We start from the raw sequence: 20,426 nt of genomic DNA, 5'->3' as shown, positions 1-20,426 counted from the left end.
AGCTGAAGTCCGTGATTGAAGCACATAAATAGATCTACCGGAAACTCAATACGGTCTTATATATATATATATATATATCTAATATATATAATTGGAACAGCATTTTCAAGTACGTTTTTTGTTATTTACAGTTAATCACATAAAGAACATGATTCGAAACACCATTGGGTAACATTATACATTACATAAATGAATTGTCCTACAGCGATAGGTGGAAGAGCTCCTTTTGTTAGGTTACAGAACTGTTGACAACAAAAAGGGCACAAAGAATAGCTGATCTGATTTCCCTCGATTCTATTGTTCATGTCAGCTGTTGTATCGTCTTGAAATTTAGTAATTACTATGTAGATGTATATTGACCGTCGACCTAACTGGACAGCGAAGCTATTTCTAATAAAGTCCCGTAGCGGCTACTGGTGGTAAAACAGTAGTTGCAGTAAAGCACCGTATGGCGTAACGTATCGCATATATTATTGCGCCGGTGTAAACCTGCAATTTCTCTATCTCAAGGTTCAGAGCCCGGCTGATGGCGAGAGCGAGAGGTCGTTTCGCCTGATGGTCTTGCTGTCACATCGTCCAGTCAGGTTTTTTTCCTATCGCCCCAGGCGCCTGAGCTAGACGCAGATGGGTTCAAGGAGAAAATATGAGGCAGCTTTGGTCCTGGCTTGGGTAGACGTTGGTGAGTTTCCCAGTTCACTGAACGAAACACATCATACGATCGCTTGTGGTACTGTTCGTTGTTATGTTCATCGCACACTGACTGTCTGAGTGACCTCCAGTTCTAGATAACTCACCAGCCCAAAGCAGCAACAGTCTGACGTGGCTTTCGGAACCGACGGGGACTAGAGTTCTAGCATGGCACCGTTGCCTTTTTTGCCGGAAGACAACGTACGTACGGCTATAAACACTGTTAAAAAGACTCGGTCGCTTTACCGCAGCCCGCCCGCACAAACGCCTCGCGACACATAAGCACCCATTGGATAACGGGAGAATCTCCACTAAGTAGACAGAGATCTCCTCAGGAGACCGAGCCCGTAAGGCTCGTAGGAAAACCGCAGGTGAGACGATCACAGTTATAGCCTGTGGTAGAATTAGCTAGATTACATTTTAGTTGTAGTAAGGTTGTCTGCGCGAAACTGTTGGAATTGTAGCAGAACGTTAGCTGATATATATATTTGTATCTTTGTGTCGCTAATCTACTAAACTCTAACCTCTTTCACTTAGCGGATACAATGGGCGCGCCTTAGGCTAATGATCTCCACTTTTAGAAGAAACTAAAAACTATAAGCGAACGCCAGCAAATTAGCTAGAGGAGAAGCTGTCTATTTTTTGTAGTCCACCTATCTCCAAAGGGTAAAACTATAGATCGTAGAAAATTGATGTTAGACGCATTGTAGAGTAGAAATCGTAAATTATTTTGACGGATAAATCCTACAGAGTTTTTCTTAACACAAATACGTCGATATGCATTAGCACCGCGTTACTTTATACACGGACAGCAGATTGAGAACAGCAGAAGCTGATTAGAAGCAGTTGCCTCTCTAGAACTAGTTCGAGAGCTTAACGAAACGTTAGGCTGGGCGGGGGCTTTTAGCTTTTGCAAGCTCCTTTTAAAGGCTATGTAGTGCACCGCACGATGCACCTGAAATCGTATCACTAACACTCTAATCGAATATCAAAAAGCCCAAGCGGTCTAGTCGTTTCCCTCGAGAAAATTCTTTTTTCTTGCTTATCGGTTCCCCGTTCCTGCATCCATATATTTGTTTAGGTCCCTTTGAGTTGGACTGGACGGGCAGAATGTCTTGGCCTGCGAGGCAAAAGGATTAATGCTACGTATTAATAAGGCATGTGGTCGTTAGCTCTTAACAGCTTCCGCAAGTAACCTTCTGAACGATGCGTGGGAATTCCAGTAAAAACAAACGCGAGTACCCGTCTCGTCTCTGAAAGTTTGAACGATTCTAAATTTACAATAGAAGACCAGCAGCTCTCTTGCACCACAGCACGAAATCTGTCAATGACAAACATTTGACAGTTGATAAGTTGCCAACATACTGATGTAGATGTACATATAGTATATATGGATTTACGTATTTTCTGTACGAAGAACAAGCGCACTCACTTTAGAATCGATATTGATCTCTTGCGAAAACCACTTCGCTGGTCGAATCATATATTTATTTCTACATGTAGTCAATATCTTTGAGAAGTGACGTATGAATATCTACTAGCGTGAAAAGTAAGGCTCTAATTAGCAGACAGAGTAAGCAATCAAACAAATATAGATATAACGATAGAGTCATTTCTATCGTCTTAAAACGTAATCGGCATTCTGTAGAAACTTTTAGAATTTGTTCATAAATACAATCATGCTATTTTGAAGTCATGCAATTGGCAAAGAAGTAGATCACCTGATGAAAAAAAATATAGTTGAAGGTACTTACTTCTACTGTGAAGTACAGATCGTGGCAACGTTCGAACGAGTCATCTCCGATAATCCTGAGGTGACATTTGTATGACGGCGAAGCCTTCTACCAAGTTATGCTTTTTGACCCCCTCGGCATGCTCGTTGACGCTGTACTATTTAATATGAGTAATTTGTAGTTAGTAACTCTTATTTTCGTACATGGGTACGCGCCTAATTGGATTCAAAATTTATGGGGTTTATCGAAAAATTGAGTCAACAGCAGCATCGAGTTGCCCATCTGTGGCCACAGGTGGGCGGGAGGGAATGCAAGGGATGACGAGCGGTCGATGCGCTGAAAAGTTTTAACAAGAACGAGGACGAGGGTAATCTTCAGGGCTGATGAGACTTTAATATCCTGCCTAGGGAAAAGCTGAATTTGGATGTATATTGAATATTTCTAACTGCCGAAGCGCCAATGTTTCTTTACCGCTACTTGATAAATTATTCGAGGTTTTTTTTAATCGAAAATTTGGCATCAATACTGGGTCTGTGTCCATTTGATATCTGGGAAGAATGATGTGTGCCTACCGTTACGATAAACAGCATAAAAAGAGAAAGAACGTATTCCCCACAAGCTTTAGACCCAGACTAAAACTCACTGTGTATATATATATACTTCGCTAATTAGATCTAAAACCCCGCATTACAATGTCAATAACATTGCGTTAAAGCTGCAGATTCTATAGCATTGAAAAATTGAAGAACCGAAATGTGGTACAAAATTGATTCTTAATGGAAAGCGCCTCCTCAAAAACAACAGAACAAACAGAGTCTGTGCTATAATACATAAGGTACGTTCAAAGAAAAACCGAGCGAGTGAAAAAAGCAAATACAATACACTTCGTGATAACCGTTGTACAATCTGAATCTTCAGCATCAGACCCGCACGCGGCAAGAACTGCAGCTGAAAAGAGAGCGTGAGCAATTGCCACGATGAGATGACGCTGCTTCAGCTGTATTAAGGAAGTGATATTGTACTTTCTACCACGAACCGTGTTCTTCACTCAAAGAATAAGTAGATGCACATTACATATATATATATATATATATATATATATATATATATATATATATATATATATTCCACCCTGTATATAGATAGTGTTAGGTGTTCAGCTTTAAGTAAGTACTGGCGAATTGTTTGGTGCAGCAAGAATGCCTCTATCCGCTATTCTTGGTACCAGAAGAAAGCGTTTTTTTTCTTAGAAAAAAGCAGCACGTTCGCTATGGCGAAAAACAATGCGCCGTTTTCGGAATTCAAGCCAGGATCAGTTTTTACATAATGTCTTTACGCGGCGCCAACTCCCACCGGGATTATAAACCTTTTGGGCCATACTAGATTAACACTCTGATATCGGCTGCAGAAGATAAGCGTACACGTGTCACGGATGATTTACGAAAACCTCAGGTGCACCTTAGATGGGTGATTAAAGTAAGACACATGTTCTTCAGGAACAATTAAGCACAAGGATTTGATCGCCACGATGTGCTCCTCGGTTCCCTCAATGGTAAATCAGCGAGCCGTCCTCGATCTCTGCCGTACGAGAGAATATTTTTTATCAACGCAAAAATCAATTGCAGAAATTATGGCTGACCCACATGCTAGAGTATGTACCTATCGTTGATAAAAGCAATCCTTCGGCCGACGTTTATTTTCTTCGAGTACACGTTAGCTTTTTGGGAATATAACATGCATGCTCTAGAGTAGCCCCCGACCAGCCCAGATTTGAACCTCTGGGATAACGATGCACTTCATTGAGCGGATATCTCACAAGTCTTGACATATTACTATCGACTAGCTCACTAGTTTATGCTCATGACAAAAGCTCCGATTTAAAGGTCCTGTGCCATTTTTTCCGTTCGGGGTTTGCTAATTATTTAATGGCTCTTGTTCCTTGTCTTAAAAGCCTTCGACTCGTCCAGAAAGACCAAATAGCTATTTTTTGCCATATCCTTATTATTACTATACAGCTCGCTGGCTTATGTCTGGATTGCGCTGCGAATACATTTAAAACCGTGCGTGTAAATACTGTCCTGCTGAAATCGGCGTTTTACCTAGAAACGCCTAAGTACTGCAACGAAAATAGATGATCAAAGTAAAGCAAAGGAGTAGACGCATATTATCCCGGCACTTTATTTATTTATTTGTGAGTTGGCTTAAAAATGCTTACGGCTTATTCTTCTATAATATTCCAAAAGCTTAGAAAACAACGAACTACTCACGACGCATTGTGAGATAATGAGGATGATAACAGCATTTTTGTGTAGGTATTCATTTGTTACGCAGCAGGATATCCTGAAGCCGCGATGTCGGAAAGTGTCTCTCCCTGTTCAATCGAATCCGGACGCTTCTGTTTACCCTTGAGCAGTGCGGGCCTTCTGACCACTGCTAGTTCTTTTCAAATAATGGCGACAGAAAGCTGGACGATCACTTCATAGCAGTCGAGCGCTGTCTGTCTGTAATTTTGTCCGAACAGAGACCCTACGTGCATGCGCTGCGTGAATCCATAATTCACGTGGCGATCTTTATACTCTCGGTGACCTTCGTATCTTATAACAGCGAAAAAGGACCAAACAAAAGTTCCAGTCTGGCCGGACTGCTTCGTGTAGGGTAACGTCCATGGTTACCAAGAAAGATGCTGACGGATTATTCTTCGAGTGTTGTTCGTATGTTAAATACAAAGGCTTAGATTTTGTAGACAAAAAGTACCGCTTTAAGTTGTTACGTGTTAAGTACCAGTTGTTATAGCCTCGTTCGGTTCTGTCTTGTACTATATACAAGAGTTCCGTTCCGTTTATATGCAACCCAGTGTATCACTAATATGGCGTATGCTAAAATACATTCTGCGATCAAGCACAAGTTCTCTTGCTCGTCCGCGGAAGCTCTCAAAAAGGTGATAACGTATTAATACACGTCACTGCTTACTAGATTGGCTCACTCCTCGTTACGGCAATGCGCTTGTATCGGCATTGCGTCATCGTATGTATAGCGGCAATGGCGGCTTAAAGTTGAAGCACGTACTAAGTTTGTATCGTTACATATTATGACGACTCTGTCTTATTTTAGCTACCCAACATGCCCTACATGGGAATTAGCTGTTAACTGCTAAGATCGATCACTATTAATTATTATTAATATCTGTTTTCATTGTCTTCCTGCAAAAAGTTCTAGCTAGATGTAAAAAACCTGCAAAATACTCGTGCACGTTCTCCTGTCCTGCACGACATACATAAATCGAGATAAGTAATTCTATCCAGAAACGTTAGACCTATGAATCAATATGCGCTCGTTTGAGACGTCTGCTGAATTCTACTAGACGATTTTTTCCCATTGAGTCATTGCTTGTTCCATATGAGACAATAAAGGAACAGTTTTGATCGTGCAATTTCGGCCCGATTTCGAATGGAACGCCACGCGAGTTCTGTACACTATACAGCTCTGTACGTGTGGAGAGATGGACACTGAGGCCTGTGACCTTGCTGTTACCTTAAGGCTGCCAGCTGCGGCAGCAGCCTTATTCGTGTCCAGCCATCCGAAGTGCGACACTCCATCAGACGACGTTTCTACATGCACTAACATAGTAGCGAAGCAATACGGCAATGCAGTTATCGTGAGAATGCAAGAGGGCGATTGCGGGCACAGGGTCAGAGAAGTTAAAAAAGTGCGAGTTGTGGCCTCCTACTGGTAGACGACGCGATGCTCAACCAGCGTAGGTGACGAATGAAAAGCGATTGTGTAGGAATCCTTCAACAAGAATTGAACACTATTAGAAATAATGCCACAACGGCTCCGCGATGTCCAAAACAAAATTTTCCAGTGGCTAAAAGAGAAACAGACAAAAAGAAATACCAGCCAAGTGCCAGCTTATTATTTTCTCGCTCTCGATTATTAAATTATTTTGACGCTTGTTTGGTTTCTATAAAATGTTGTGCCCTTACATTAGGACTTACTATGGCTTTGGCGCATGGCCTTGAGGTTACCCTTCCTCGGAGGTACTTCAATCTCGTGATTGTTAAATGTACGTCGAAGAATCATTCACAATTAAAAGAATGTCATTCAACTGTCGTAATACTTTACGAGAATATTTGTCCCAATTTCAATAATTATCATTCACTTTCGGTCTCAGTCTCGGTTTCATGGAACTACCGAGGCAGTGAGTTGTATTTGATTTGTTCCCTCCCCCCCTACGGGCATTGCAGACGGAGAGATTTCACTAATTTTGTTATTGCCGAGCTCATCGCTGCTGGTGTTGGTTTGTATGGCGTCGTCCTTTGTTGTAAAATGCAACCTATCTAGAACCCCTGTTTAGTAGCGGCTCTGCAGATAGCGTGGCCATCATCCTTCCGAAGTCAGAGTAGCAGCTACAACAACGATGACGACAACAAGAACGACGTGAGCATAGCGGCACCGAAAAGCCTGCTAGTAGAAACCGTGCTAGCGGGTGATCTCTAACGATGAAATACGACCACGACTTACGCCGCAGACTACTCAGAGTCTTCAGCCGCTTTGACCCTAGCGGCAACGGCGGGAAGCGAACCGCCGTAGCAGCTCGACATAATCACCTTATCTGCTCTCTGTTCGGCGGTTCCAGGCCGGCTTTTCCTGGTTAAAGTGGCGCACATTACTGCTTCACAACTCGTAGCAATTCCCAAACGCTCGCTCGCTCGCTCACTAACCAGACAAACAGACACCCACGCAAATCGCCAGAAAGAACTGAACTACCCTCACTAAGAGCAAATGACTGTCTAACATAATTAAGAAATAGCTCAACACAAACCTAATTTACAGAGTTCCATTTCACGAGCAACACCTCGACTATAGCCACGTTACTTCCGTTATCGCGACCCACTTCTGCGATCGAAGTTCCAGACATTTTAAAGAAAATAGACATTAACTTCTTCAAGTAGCACCTTTCAGACGAAAGTATAGAAAAGCGAAGGCACAAAAACACATTGAAACGTTTATTTGCCTTGTATTTAATACTCACATTTAAAAAGACCGACACCTTCTACTTGGAATGCCTCTTATTTATTATTAGAGATAGGCATATCATATATATGCACGTATGTATTATCGTGCATTGTTGAGATGACTAAAACTGACGATGGCCTAATAACCATTTATTAGCAACTCCAATGGATTTCTCTTTTCTTTTATTCGTTTTGGACATCTCTCAGACCTTAGTTTTATTTGCACAAGGCTGGTCGGCACAACTGACTATGCTGCACACTAACCGCATGTCCTGCTGGACTTTTACGTCAGGTATCACGAAACGAACTCTGCGTATGCCCTGGTTCGAACCTAGACTATAATGTCTTTAGAACTAAGTAGCAAACACGTTACCTACTAAGACTACAGGCATTGAATCTAGAGTTTTTTTTGTTTTCATTCTCATACGTTCACAATGAAATTTATGTATGATAAGCGAAATGTTTGTATTTCGATTCGGCCAGTCCCCGCTGTACTCGCAAACAATTACAGATTAGCAGACTGATAAACCTTAACTATAGTGATGTTTATGGTTTGCTAGTATGCGATATTATAGCAAGGAACATCATTTGTTTACGTAAAAACTCACCTTTTAACTACAGTCACTTTCCGCAAGTGGCGCAAGAAATTTGAAAGGATTGGCGCACTTGCCGATAAACTGAGATCAATAAATTGAACCAGACAGATAGTTTGCAGTATCGCTATAATAGAAGGTCCTCAACGACCCCAATGCAACGTTGTAACCAACAGTCTGATCTAGCGGAAAACATTCTACGACGCACTTAGAAGTAAGAGCGGCGTCTTTATCCCTACAGGGTATTGGTCACTCAACAACTGTCGCCTCATTTAATCGCTGATTGCATAGTTCACGCAAGCGACCTTTTCGATCAGATCATTTTTTTTTCTGATGAAGCTCATTGTGAACTGAATGTCTACTCGAACAAACCAAGTTGTCTCGCGGAAGCAAAGGGTGAGCGCCCAGAAACGACTTCACCACAATGAGTCATGTTCCCAAGCAGGTCGATCGTCCTGGGCCTTTAATCGACTGCTCTCGTTTTTCTCTATGGGCGTATGTGAAGGACAGTGCGCATTAAAAATTATCCGTAGAACTGATGCTGCACTGTTCAGAGCCGTTATTACGCAAAACAGATCGAGTTATGCGAATGGTTTCTGGAAGACGATTAGCGGCCATCTATGTCCAGTGTCCAGTGCATGCTAGGATAAGCAAGTTTAAAGGCTTATATAAAAACTTCGACTGAAGGAGCCTTATAAATTGCATGACTATTTTTAACCATAGAATAGTTAGACGAAAGCCTTTAGAAATACGGCGCAGGCAGGGCTACATTTCGATATAAAAGCCATCAACAAGCCCAAGCAGCAATGTTCGTTGCTCTTCTAATATGGAATATTAGTAACTCGGTTTCGCTTGGTGGTTTCAGCGGCATTAATAACATCTTCTTGGTCACTTAAACAGACAAATTATGTACGATAGTGTGCTGTTGAATAGGACATCCATACATTTGCCTTAATCCGATTTCAATCCGAGCATGCGTCAAGATTCAATGTCAGATTCCCGTTTAGATAAACAATTCGTAGCTTGTTCTAAACTTGCAAACATATAGACATGCAGACGTTTATTTAAAACATGAATCGTATGATGGCGTAGGGGACAAATGCTTCCCTGCTAGACTGGCGGGATATGTGGTCTAGGTTAAAATCCAGACGTGGATCCACCTTTTCGTTTCTTGCTGGAAGGCAGTCGTCTAATGGGTGTCGGAAGGTGGCGGGAACTTGAAGAGGCGAAGTGTTTTTGGACACGCTGGGCTTCTTAAAAAAGTTCATATGGCACAATGGAGAAAAATCGATTCAAATGTTGCATGTGCATTTATAGTACACACAAAAAAAGCACAAAGAAATTTATAATAATGTTACAGTTTGATTAAGGGCGTCATTTAGTATTAATGGCCGCCTTGTCTGTGGTAGGAAAATATAAGGGACGTGGAAGCAATACTTTTAGCTAAATTCTTTAAAACTTTAATTAAAAATTTTAAAAAAAGCACCATTTTTCAGCCAGATAGTACAATTTGTGTTACTTTCCGAAAATAAGTTGCAAAGTGAAACTCACTAAATTAAACGATAAAGTAAGAGCAGACGCCTTGGGGACAGGCTCTTTGCGTAGTGGGTTGTTAATATAATATAACCGCTCACATTAAACCTATGCTGTAGTACAAATCATACCGCCATATTTATATAACAGTTTACATTTCGACGTAAATTATTGAGGAATTTTTTTAAAAATGGCGTAGTGCATAGTTTTATAATACGTTATCGAAGTAAAAACCAATGAACAAGCGAGTTTCGTCGAAACAAAGATTTTCTGTCATTAAAAGAAACAGAGCTGATTGAAAAAATTGATATGAGATTGATGCCTTTGCCCTTGGAGCTCAAAACGTTTTGCGTCCGATCCAGCCTCAACTTTCAACTTGCACTTTAAAGCTATTATTCATTATATCGGACATAGTATACGGCCATCCCAGCTTGTCTGTTAGATCAAAAACAAAGTTCTTTGACGTGTCAAGAGTTCAAGAATTTTTTCTGTTTTTTTTTTTTTTTCGAAGAAAATATTCAATTCAGAATACAAGCAGACTTATGGATCTCAATGCAGGTAGAAATTTCAGAGGCGAGTAATATCAAGTTCTCAGGCCTTTTTTTGTGTTCGTGTACCTTTTTCTAATAGCACCTGTATATTTATTTCGCATCGCATTGTCCTTTGTAGATTATCTCCTTTGTTCATTTATAGAAGGACTTGGTGCTAGCGTCATTGGAACGTAAGTATTCTTTTCATGTTGTCCTAATACGTTTCTGATTTCCGATTCCATACGTCATCCTCTTGTTCGCCTATTTAGTTATATCAAATGAATAGCACATTGGGCTGCAAACAACGAAATTCGTCAATTAAATACATTATAGATCCAAGGGATTCATCCCCAGTGGTTTAGTCCCTTGGCACAGCGATATAAATAATTGTTTTAATGATCTGATTTGGCGTATTATTATGGTAATTCAATGACCGCACACGGCGCTTAGCAGCACTGAACTAGGCTCCGAGTTCTAGCCTGGAGCCATAAAATGCAGGCCTTGGGAATGACGATCGATTGTCTTGGCAATCCGCTTGCGTTTTCCTCCTAAAATGATGGAAGCGGTCGTATGTGCCTTGCCTTCGACGGTGCGGAGAGAGAGAGAAGGGAGTTTCCTTGGCCTCGGACCTGTTCTTTATTCGTTATGGATGACGGCCAGTTCCGCCATGTAGGCTAGTAGTAGTCGCGATAGAGTGGGTTTTCGTTTGTATTGTGCGTACGAAATACAGCGTTGGCGCTCTCGACCTCGACGCAGCGCGGTGATGGTGAGTCCAGTGTCGAATGATCGTCCACGTAGGCCCATTTACGGAAACACACGAAGGAAAAAGGTATGGATCAGTTTTGCAGCGTTTACATAAACCTTACTTGTCTACGGTATTGGCAGTCCACAGGCGCCACCGCCGCTGGCGCTAATGAGACTAGCCAATACAGACGGCACCACTTGAAGTCATACAGTAACAAAAACACGCATTACGGGAAGTCTACCGCAATAAGCTCTCTGTTCTCCTCTCAATTTTGCTCTGTGTATATCTTCACCACCATAGGGCACCAAACCACTTGTGCTTGAGCTCAGATGTCACAGCACAACGATCGAACACACACAAATACCAAACGAATTTTTCCTTGTCTGGCTTTTTGATTGGAGGTCGCGTGCAGATGCTAAAGAAACAGGTGATAAACGACAGTTTTTTTTGCCCCTGAAAAGGGTAGCATTACTCTAGCACTGTGCAAATGATGTCATTTCGGGTCGCCTATCGTTAAGTCTGCGCACATTCGAACACTACGTGTGTATCCAACATGCTGAAGGGACTGGTCATAAGTGTTCCTAATTATTGATTAGCTGACACTCGAATATAGGTTGCTGAATGTTACCATATAAGTTCGGTCGAGTGTGAAACTTTCACACATTATGAGCGACATTACTGTAAACGGTACTTTCTGGGAGCTATATTTTCTGGTGTAGCTTAAGTCCATCGAGTTTACCTTGACTTCGCTCAATAAAGCTTGAAAAATTTTATATTACTTGGCCAAATGACTGTCTAATATTGCCTGAGTGACATACCATCTAAATCTAAATTACAAATTTATTCAATGCTATATAAAGTTGAACTCAATGAGACGATACATCCGAGTCATTTTCAAATGTACTAATTTGACTGTACAGTCTATATAAATTTGTGTACAATATGAATTGATGGGGTTCATGCATCTGCAAATCATTATGACGGGTGATGCCGACAATGACGCCCGATGCAGAGGGGTTGGGCGTGCCAGCCCAGCGGCAACTAATAATAATGCAGCAATAGCACGCAAGAGCTGCTGAATGACGCTTTCTCCTTAGCGGAAATGAGTAGGGTCTGCCATCGCCACTGTTGCAGCGATGCCCCTCCTATCCTCGTGCTTTGCAGCAGCAGTAGCAGCAGGAAGAAGCCTTTTGCCAGGCTCCCGCTGGCAGTCAGGACTAGGAAGTTATTAGCTTATGTGATGCTGGCAGTTACCCACAATCATGTCAATACTTAATCGAGCTCCGCCCAGAAACAATGAGATAGACATATTGGATATACGCCGGATCTACCAAGGAATAGGCGCCATGACTTTCAGGCAGATTTGTGCGAATTGGGTGGGGTATAACTGAAAAGTGTCATTGATCTATCTAATTTATGTATATTGTTTAATTAATTGTTCACATTAGTTATCGGTGTGTTCCTGAAAAAGGCACGAGAGTGGAATAATCGACAGCTTATGAGAAATTGAAGTTCACACCTCCTGTACTAGAACAAGTATATATTCTAAGTTCACATAGCCAAAAACGTCCCAGTGATTTCGTTCGGCGCAGTTGGCTTTTCTACAAGTTATGCTAAACTTCCTGGTGAGTGTTACTTGTCGTTGATACGATATGAATAAGTTGTGTGGCCACTACTTTTAAGAAGAGAGTTTTTTTATGCCTGCACGGATATCTCGCCATCAAACAATCACGCAATTTCAGAGTAATTTTCAAGGGTGTACGTAGTATTTGAGAATAGTTCGGATCCTTTCCCAGTTGATTGAGGTTCGCGCCATCAAGGGCAGCATCACTGTCGAGTATATTGATAAGTTAGAAGAAAAGAATTTTCTTCTAAAAGAAACGAAACCTCGGGGAAGAATATTTGCAAGGAACGTACGCAACGCTACCGAATGGCTGTTCGAGCTTAAAAGAAATAGTCTATTTCCGCAATATCATCGTAGAGAATCATATGCCAGTTAAATAGGCCTTTAAAATGTCTTCGTATTTTTTAGGCTAAATCAGTTATTATAAAAGTGACATTTTTGATCTATGTACATCATAAATTCGAGGCATCCTTGCAGTGCATGGGCCTATGATTTTGTCCAGTTTTTTTATACCGTTGAGATGAAAAAATAGCGGTAATCCTAAAAACGATTTTCTATCGAACTCATTATGTTTCAAGCTCATTCATATCTATAGCACCTTCATTAGTCCGTGTTTAAAGCCATCTTAAAATGCGCACAGAATAACAACCGAAGCCTTATCTTAAAGTAACGGCATAAATAAATCTACGGGAGTTGTTTGCTCAGGGTTTGTCAGTTCGATAGACAGCTCTTCTGTGTCGCTGCGATTGTAAAGCTTAAACGTCTGTACGTGGCTTGAATAGAGGGCAAAGGATATTAAGTAAATGAACTGGTAGCGAAACAGAAGAAGAATCAGAAGTAGGAAAGCACAGAGATCTGGGCAGGACTAACAGCAATAACAACAGGAGCAGCAGCAGCAGCAGCAGCGTCACAGCTCCTCACTGATAGGTCAGCGGGAACTGTTTCCGAATTGAAACGAACAGGAATTCGTGTGGAGGCCGCCTTGTTCCGCTCCCGTTTAACTGCCGATTACAATTTGCATAAACTGATCGCTCGGATCCACAGATACATATACGCATGCAGTTCGGATCGTAAATTGGCCATCAGGCCTAGACGCGATTGGTTGGAAGCCTTAGGGAACACATTGTAATGTCGCAACTTTGGCGTACTGAGTTCAACCTTGTTGTTGAAGTTTGAAATACAAGTTCGTATTGTATTCATAATTCAAAATAGTGCGCAAAGGACATTCGCGGATTATAGCGTAGATAAAAATAGTATATAGAGCTACAGGCTTCCTGCACGCTCACCAGCTCAGATACAAAAACTGACATCATCGAAAACATAGGGTATACGAATTGCAATGTGGTGGATTTATTGGATTTAGAAAATCGTAAAATTGGTTACAACGATTGTATCTCTTCTTTTATAAACAAGGGGTTCGTTATTGTGGACAAAGCATGTACTCAGCTCACCGTAATGGTCGGGCAGTCCGACCAGGCAAAATACTAGACGCTTTCCCCCACTTACCTTAATGGCGGTTGGTGGCGCCAAGTCGCCAGCCAGCGCGTGCCGACAACAACGGGAAGTTAAGGCCACGACAAGTTCGCATACAGATAACTCTCCTGCATGAACGAAGTCTTACCTTTGTGATCACCCGACCGCGAACGCACTCATAGGCAATACTCACGCCGACGGGAATATTACAGCGTAATATAAAATGCATCGCAGTTTAGCTATTTAAGTTTCATTATCTACTATCTACTCAAGCTGTGCATTATCTTTAAATGATGTTGGTCAGTACTTTTCACGCAGGTGGCCACATTTGACAAATCGGCAAACGCAAGGTACCATACCCTCAATATAAATACAAAATGATCATGTATAGGTCCTACTAAACAATACCTAAACGTGTATGCGACAACAAATACACTTACCGTGTATATAACCTACAATCAATCTACTGCGTAACTCAGACCCCGATAACAAACAGCTTTGTCGACAACGGGTCCTCCACGGCTGACCTAACGACTGTTGCCTACATGTAGGCGATAACCTCGTGACTTGTAATCTCGACTAAGTGGAATACTAGTTTTTCGAAGGCCTTCGACACGACATCGTTTCATATCATAGAAACGTCACCGCCCACCTGGACGACCTCCGCTTTCCCGTAGAGCGCCGTGGTACTGCTGCCGTAAATTTCGTGGAGCACCATTATGAATTCTATAAGTAACAGTCTTTGTCCGCGAATCGTCTAATGGAAGCAACCTTTGACTGTCCGAATCATACGGTTGCAGAAACTACTCGTCGCGCGGCCGGTGGTGCAATATGCTCCTATGTTATTCCCTTTTGAAAATTTGGCTCTAGGCAGACATCCTCCCCCCCGCGCAATGCATGCCGGAGGGCAAGTCCACATAGTTCTGCTTTCTTAAATGCGAGCGCATTATCTGCGATAAACCGTTTTGCCGCCACTAGACGAGCCGTACTAAGTCCTCGACGGTTTCCATGTCTAGAGATCGAACGACAGTGTAAGTAAATAGAGCGACCCATACTCTAGGCTCACCGATAGATGTCTGTATCGCAAGGGGTTAATGTAGTCGAGACCTGTCACCCTATACTGCCTCGTTGAGATTCGACTGGATGGCAGTGGGGCCTCTTCGACCTCCATTAACTTGGTCAAGTCTCCTGAGCAGCTTTTGCAATAATGAGTGACACACTTATTAACCTGCGTACGAATGATTTAGTAGCGCTTTTGTAGCTGACTCATGATGACATCAATCTTTATGTGCATAACTTTATTTTCATGGACCTGCTGGACTTATAGCTACGTGCATAGATCGCTCCTCGCAGGGTTGAGTCAATCATCTGCCGAAACTTACGACTTATTGATGAATGGTTTGAATATTTTTTCAAAAGGCAAAACTTGAATTTTGGAGGACGAACGAGTCTCTGCTTCGTCTCCCCAAATATCTGCCTTGAGCAAGGGCAGGCAGGAAATGTTTTACGCTAGCAAGCTCCACTGTTATGATTGGTCCACGTATCTGGGCGCTCCACGCCTTTCCTACAATACATGGACTGTGCCACGAGCCCGTTTTCGGACAAATACATTTTATCAGTAATGACCACCAATGACTTGGCTTCCGGAAGCACCGTGAACAAGCTTGGGTCTTCTTGAACTTGAGCCTTTACCGAAAGCTTGAGCCATTAGCGACGTTTATTAAGCTTAGCTATCGAAATATTTTGAGATGGGATATCGGCTGGGTTAGGGACACCTGGACAATGCCTCTACTGACAAGTTGTTAGATACTAGACTTTAACAAGCCTATTTTCAACGAAAGCCCCCACCGCTCCAGTTAAGCCAAGCACCACCTGGGCATCATTGCAGAAGTACATGGATCATCCTTTTTATGCTAACACCTTGCCACAATTTGTGAGCTAGTTGAACTGCTTTAATGACGTTAATTTCGCTTTGGCTGCCGGCAGCACGATCCTAACTACACGACATCGACTAACTGTTTTGGTGTATCCTATTATTGTATAGAAAAACCAAACCATGAATGCGTTCATTGCACAAATGTTTGATCGAAGCTATCGTAGTTGTCAGGGAACTAACCATGCCTCCATTTAGGTCGATCGAGCTTACGTTCGGCTCCTAGTTCGTTCTAACTTAATAATGTCCGTCAAAGAAACGACGAATACCGCGTGCATAACCTCCGGGAAATCTGCCTGGATACGTTAATTGATTCTCGATCACTTCTGCTGCTTCGAAATTCGAAAATCGCATCCAGGAGCCGGTAGGGTTGCTACAGAATTGCTTACGTGCTTGTTATGCGGTCCTCCGACGACGTTGTCGAACCTCGTGTCGACCAAAAGCAGTGTGTCATCTATATGAGGGTTCGTCGCAACTGCCCGCTGCGGTCAGCAACAAACTAAGTTACTGCGAGCCGTGTTCTTGCTTTTGTTGTCGCCGTTGTTGTAAAGAGCGCCTGATAAGGACGGATGGTGCCGATGTTAACCAGCTTGAGACGAGCTGCTTTGCTGATTAAGGCCTGCTGATCTGTACAACTGGCGTTCGTTGAACACGAGCTGATCTTTTGCCTTCGAGAGCACATAGACAGAGCCATTCGTAGCCTATTGTTTTTGCGCAAATTTCGTTGGATAGTTGGCCGGAAATGAAACTGTATTGCAAAGCGTAATCTAAAAGGAACCTAGCATTCTTCGGTTTACCAGCCTTATTTTCTACCTTACAATCACCTGTTGCCAGCGGTCCAAGCCTTCCAACTGATTCCTTCGGCTGCCATCATAAGTTTATCCTGATATAAAATTATACAATAATCTTCTTGACTTACTCAACATCAGTTCGGCTTATGACGTTATTAGTGCCAATCGCCCAATCCAAAACTTTTTTCATACATGCCTGAAACATTGAACATAGCTCGTTTAATACCTAAGAACATTTAGCTCGGAAGCTGGCAAAAAGTGTTTGGCCAAGCAGGAATACACTTGCCTGACGATACATACATTAAACCGGGTCATCTATCCAGATATTATTCTTGTGTATCAGTTGCGCCTTTTGAGTCATTCTGGGCTCTCTGGCAGTTTTCTGACCCGACATTGCGTAAACGTTCGCCGGTCATAACTGCATATTGTTTTTTCCTAGCTGCAGACTCTTCGCAGCGCCATCAGCCACTTATTGATGAACTTCTTTTGGACAAAGCATTTGGTGAATAGATGTCGCCCAATTGCTAAAAGCGCTCAAAAAATACTCCCGACAAATTCTCATGAGTTGTCACTGATGAGCTCAGTTCAGCGTTAAGATTCATCGCCTAAACTATTGAAAAGTCGGATGATTGGCGCCTCCGGTAGCGCACAGAGTAAAACTAAATACATAAGACACGTACGTTTGTCTATTTTGAATCAGTCGAGAGCCACAGCGTGGTTATTAAGCTGGTTTAACAGTTCGCGGAACTCTGTGATATCGACAAGTGTGTGAAATCCTACCCCTTCACCAGCAAACCTTCCCATTTTGCCTTATGATCGCGCCCCTAGCCTCTACTTCCTGCAGCTCGACCTGTCTCGTGAGGATTTGCTGATTCGACGAAGATCGCTCCACCGTTACCTCCATGAGTACCCCATCACCCTCTGGTGTTCGTCCTTTGATGATCTCTTGCAGTGTCTGTGCAAGCTAGTCAATAGCACTGGTCATATCTTGTGCCCCTGTCGGGCAACACTCCCTAGTTCGCTCTGAGGAACAAACTCAGGATTGAAGACGACACGGTATTTTTGTAGCTCGGTACACATAGCACTCTCTTTTCGTCATATTATTGGGGTTTGTGGAACTCTAAATTTGGCCTTGTCCTAGAATAAAGCGGATAGGCTATTTGCTGCATTATGAAGGTTCTTCTCAAGTGTCAATGTGCACTAGTCAATCTTTAATTTGTCAATCAATTTCCAACGACCATAGTTGGTCGGTTGGTTTATTGCGGAATATTGCCACTGGTTTATTGCAGAACTAACCTGTAGAACCACAGAACGAATAGATTAGCGTGCCATTTTACAGGCTGTTTTAGCGAACGGTCTATCGTAAGTCTAATCTTCTCGATCGTGGCCGTTCTGGTTGCATTTGAATCATCTATATCGTGCCGTGCTGCTATAGGATACTGCGTAGTGCTATGATTCATGTCGGCTCCGCCGTAGCACAGTAATGTTGAGTGTTGGCAACATATCCAATTCATGGAGCTTTCACACGCACTCTTTTACACAACTCAAGTGGCAAACTCTTTCCGTTTGTGTAGTGGACACGCTGGGTTCCAAACGCAGAAAATGATGGGCTTCCTAGCTGCCCACTAACTCAGATATAAGAACTAATGCAAGCTATTCACAGACTTGATTGAAATTACTGGGAAATCGGATTGAACATTACAAAATGGGCACCTGTGTAGTGAATACGAGACAAATATTACCGTAAAATTGTTATTTAGGAATTTTGAAAAGCCCTTATAAGAGCTTTTGTTCATGGCATCGCCACCTGCTACCAATACGTTTCCTTTTAGACTCCAGGGGTTCGTCATTTATTGTCGACAAAAAAGTGCACTCAGGCGAACTGGACGGTCGGGCAGCCGGACTAGGAAAAAAACTACTTTAATTTTTTTAAGATATTGGAAAGGAAACAACTCACTCGACCTCGAGACGCTCTCTTCGGTTACTTTAATATCGCTTTGACATCACTCTGAGCTAACATGGAGAAGCGATCAAAATGTTGCCATGTCGTTGCTTGAACTAACGAGTAGTGCACATGCCGCAGGCGCTTAGGGAAAGCAGGTGTAGGTAACCCGCTGCCAGGCAGTTGGCACCATCTACACTCAGATAACCAGAAGAGATGATGGCCGCGACAAGCTCGCGAAGACGTATTAAATGAATCAAGTCATGGTGAATGATCTGCCGATAGATTCAACACATACTCATTATATGATGGAGTATTTTCATAGAACTCCCTGTGTATGCTAATTTCTGCGGATGGTCTTCACAGTTATCTAATAGCCTACATAAGCATTTGTACTTAGCGTATGCAAATAGTTCTTTTCATCCACATAAATTGTATATATATTCTGTCAGACGTATATGAATAGGATCTGGCCATATAATACTAGCGGTAGCAGCATCTAACAATAGAAAGAGAGTTTGCCTTTGAGTAGAAATGGAAACATTGGCCATTGTTGAGGGTGGATGAAAACGAATGGCGGTACGTCGAGAGGGAAGAAGGAGGTGAAATAATGGCCCAGAAAGGGCGAAATGGAGTAAACTTGTTCTTCTTTTTAAATAGGAGAGCGTCGTTCAAGGAAAACAACGACTCTGTGTCTCCCAACTTAGCGGAGAAGTGGGTGGGAGAAGATGCAAATGGTATGGGTAAAGGGGAACAGAGAACAAAAAAGGCACCGGAGCGTTTTTTATTAACGATATGCCCCGTTTGTTCGACACAATTAAGTTGCGATCGGCCTACCCTAGTTGCTTTAGCATCTGCGTTGAGAGCGCCACAATCGTCATATTCGTGTAGCACATAATTATTGCGTTGCAAATTAAAGATTTTTTGTATATTCGAGTATTTACAGGCAAACAAAGCGGGCATTTGAAGCTGGCGTCACTTGAAACGTACGTACGGACATCGATATATTCTCTACAGAAGTTCTCTATGTTCATTTTATTATCTCACACGGTTATAAACGATGCAGCGTAAGGTTTTTATTGAAGTGCTATCGGCTTCGACCTACAAAGGATAACTAAATAACCTGAAGAGCATACCCGTGGCCCTAAGTTATTCACCAACGCCGTAACTTCATCATCTTCTGCTGTGAATTAGTTTTGTAAACGACTAAAAATATTGTGTTTTCATTAAATGTAAGGTCCTGAATAGAATCTTTTGCGAAGTAAATGTTTTTTTTCTTGTGAAAAAATATTGTGTTCTCTATCGTAAGAGCTTGTACGCGCATTTTTACTGTCGAGAGCCATACGAGCCATGTGGAGAGCTTCCTTGAGTTCGGCATTTCCATGCCGCTATAATGTAATGTTACGTAGTCAACGGGTTGCTCGCGGCAAACGATCTAACTCATACCATTGAAGCTCGTAAACGCATCATCCGTTGCTATCAGCTGCTCACAGATGCCCCCTTCTGTTCTAAAGCCACGAATATGCCGACCCTCAGACGGCATTAAACAGCGCTATTCGCTTTCCCAAAGAAATAACAATAACCATGGCTGGCTTAAATACACATTTCGCGCTAGTTTCAAATAGCTCGCTGTTTCTACAAATGTGTGTACGTGTGACATGCAAAGGGTTACAGCACCTGGACCTCATCGCTTGCGGCAATTTTATCGTATTTGGGCACGTGCTTGCCCCATAGGTAAAACAACGTTACCGGTGATTATGCTTACGAAGCACTTTAAAACATGGCGCGATATTATTATCATAAGCATACAGATGTTCGCGATTATTT

The 20,426-nt window shown here is 42.3% G+C and overlaps 1 long non-coding RNA gene across 1 annotated transcript; it reads left to right on the top strand.

The window, feature by feature from the left end:
- The first annotated feature begins 842 nt into the window (after positions 1-842).
- On the top strand, positions 843-19,887 carry LOC147754650 (uncharacterized). Its single transcript, XR_015317821.1, has 2 exons — positions 843-1,058; positions 19,546-19,887. It is a non-coding gene; the product is annotated as an uncharacterized LOC147754650 (long non-coding RNA).
- The last annotated feature ends 539 nt before the right edge of the window (positions 19,888-20,426 follow it).

This window comes from Varroa destructor, unplaced genomic scaffold (genome assembly GCF_002443255.2).
Source record: "Varroa destructor unplaced genomic scaffold, Vdes_3.0 BEIS01000007.1, whole genome shotgun sequence".
NCBI classification, from domain to species: domain Eukaryota; kingdom Metazoa; phylum Arthropoda; class Arachnida; order Mesostigmata; family Varroidae; genus Varroa; species Varroa destructor.
This window is presented reverse-complemented; position numbering and strand designations above follow the sequence as displayed.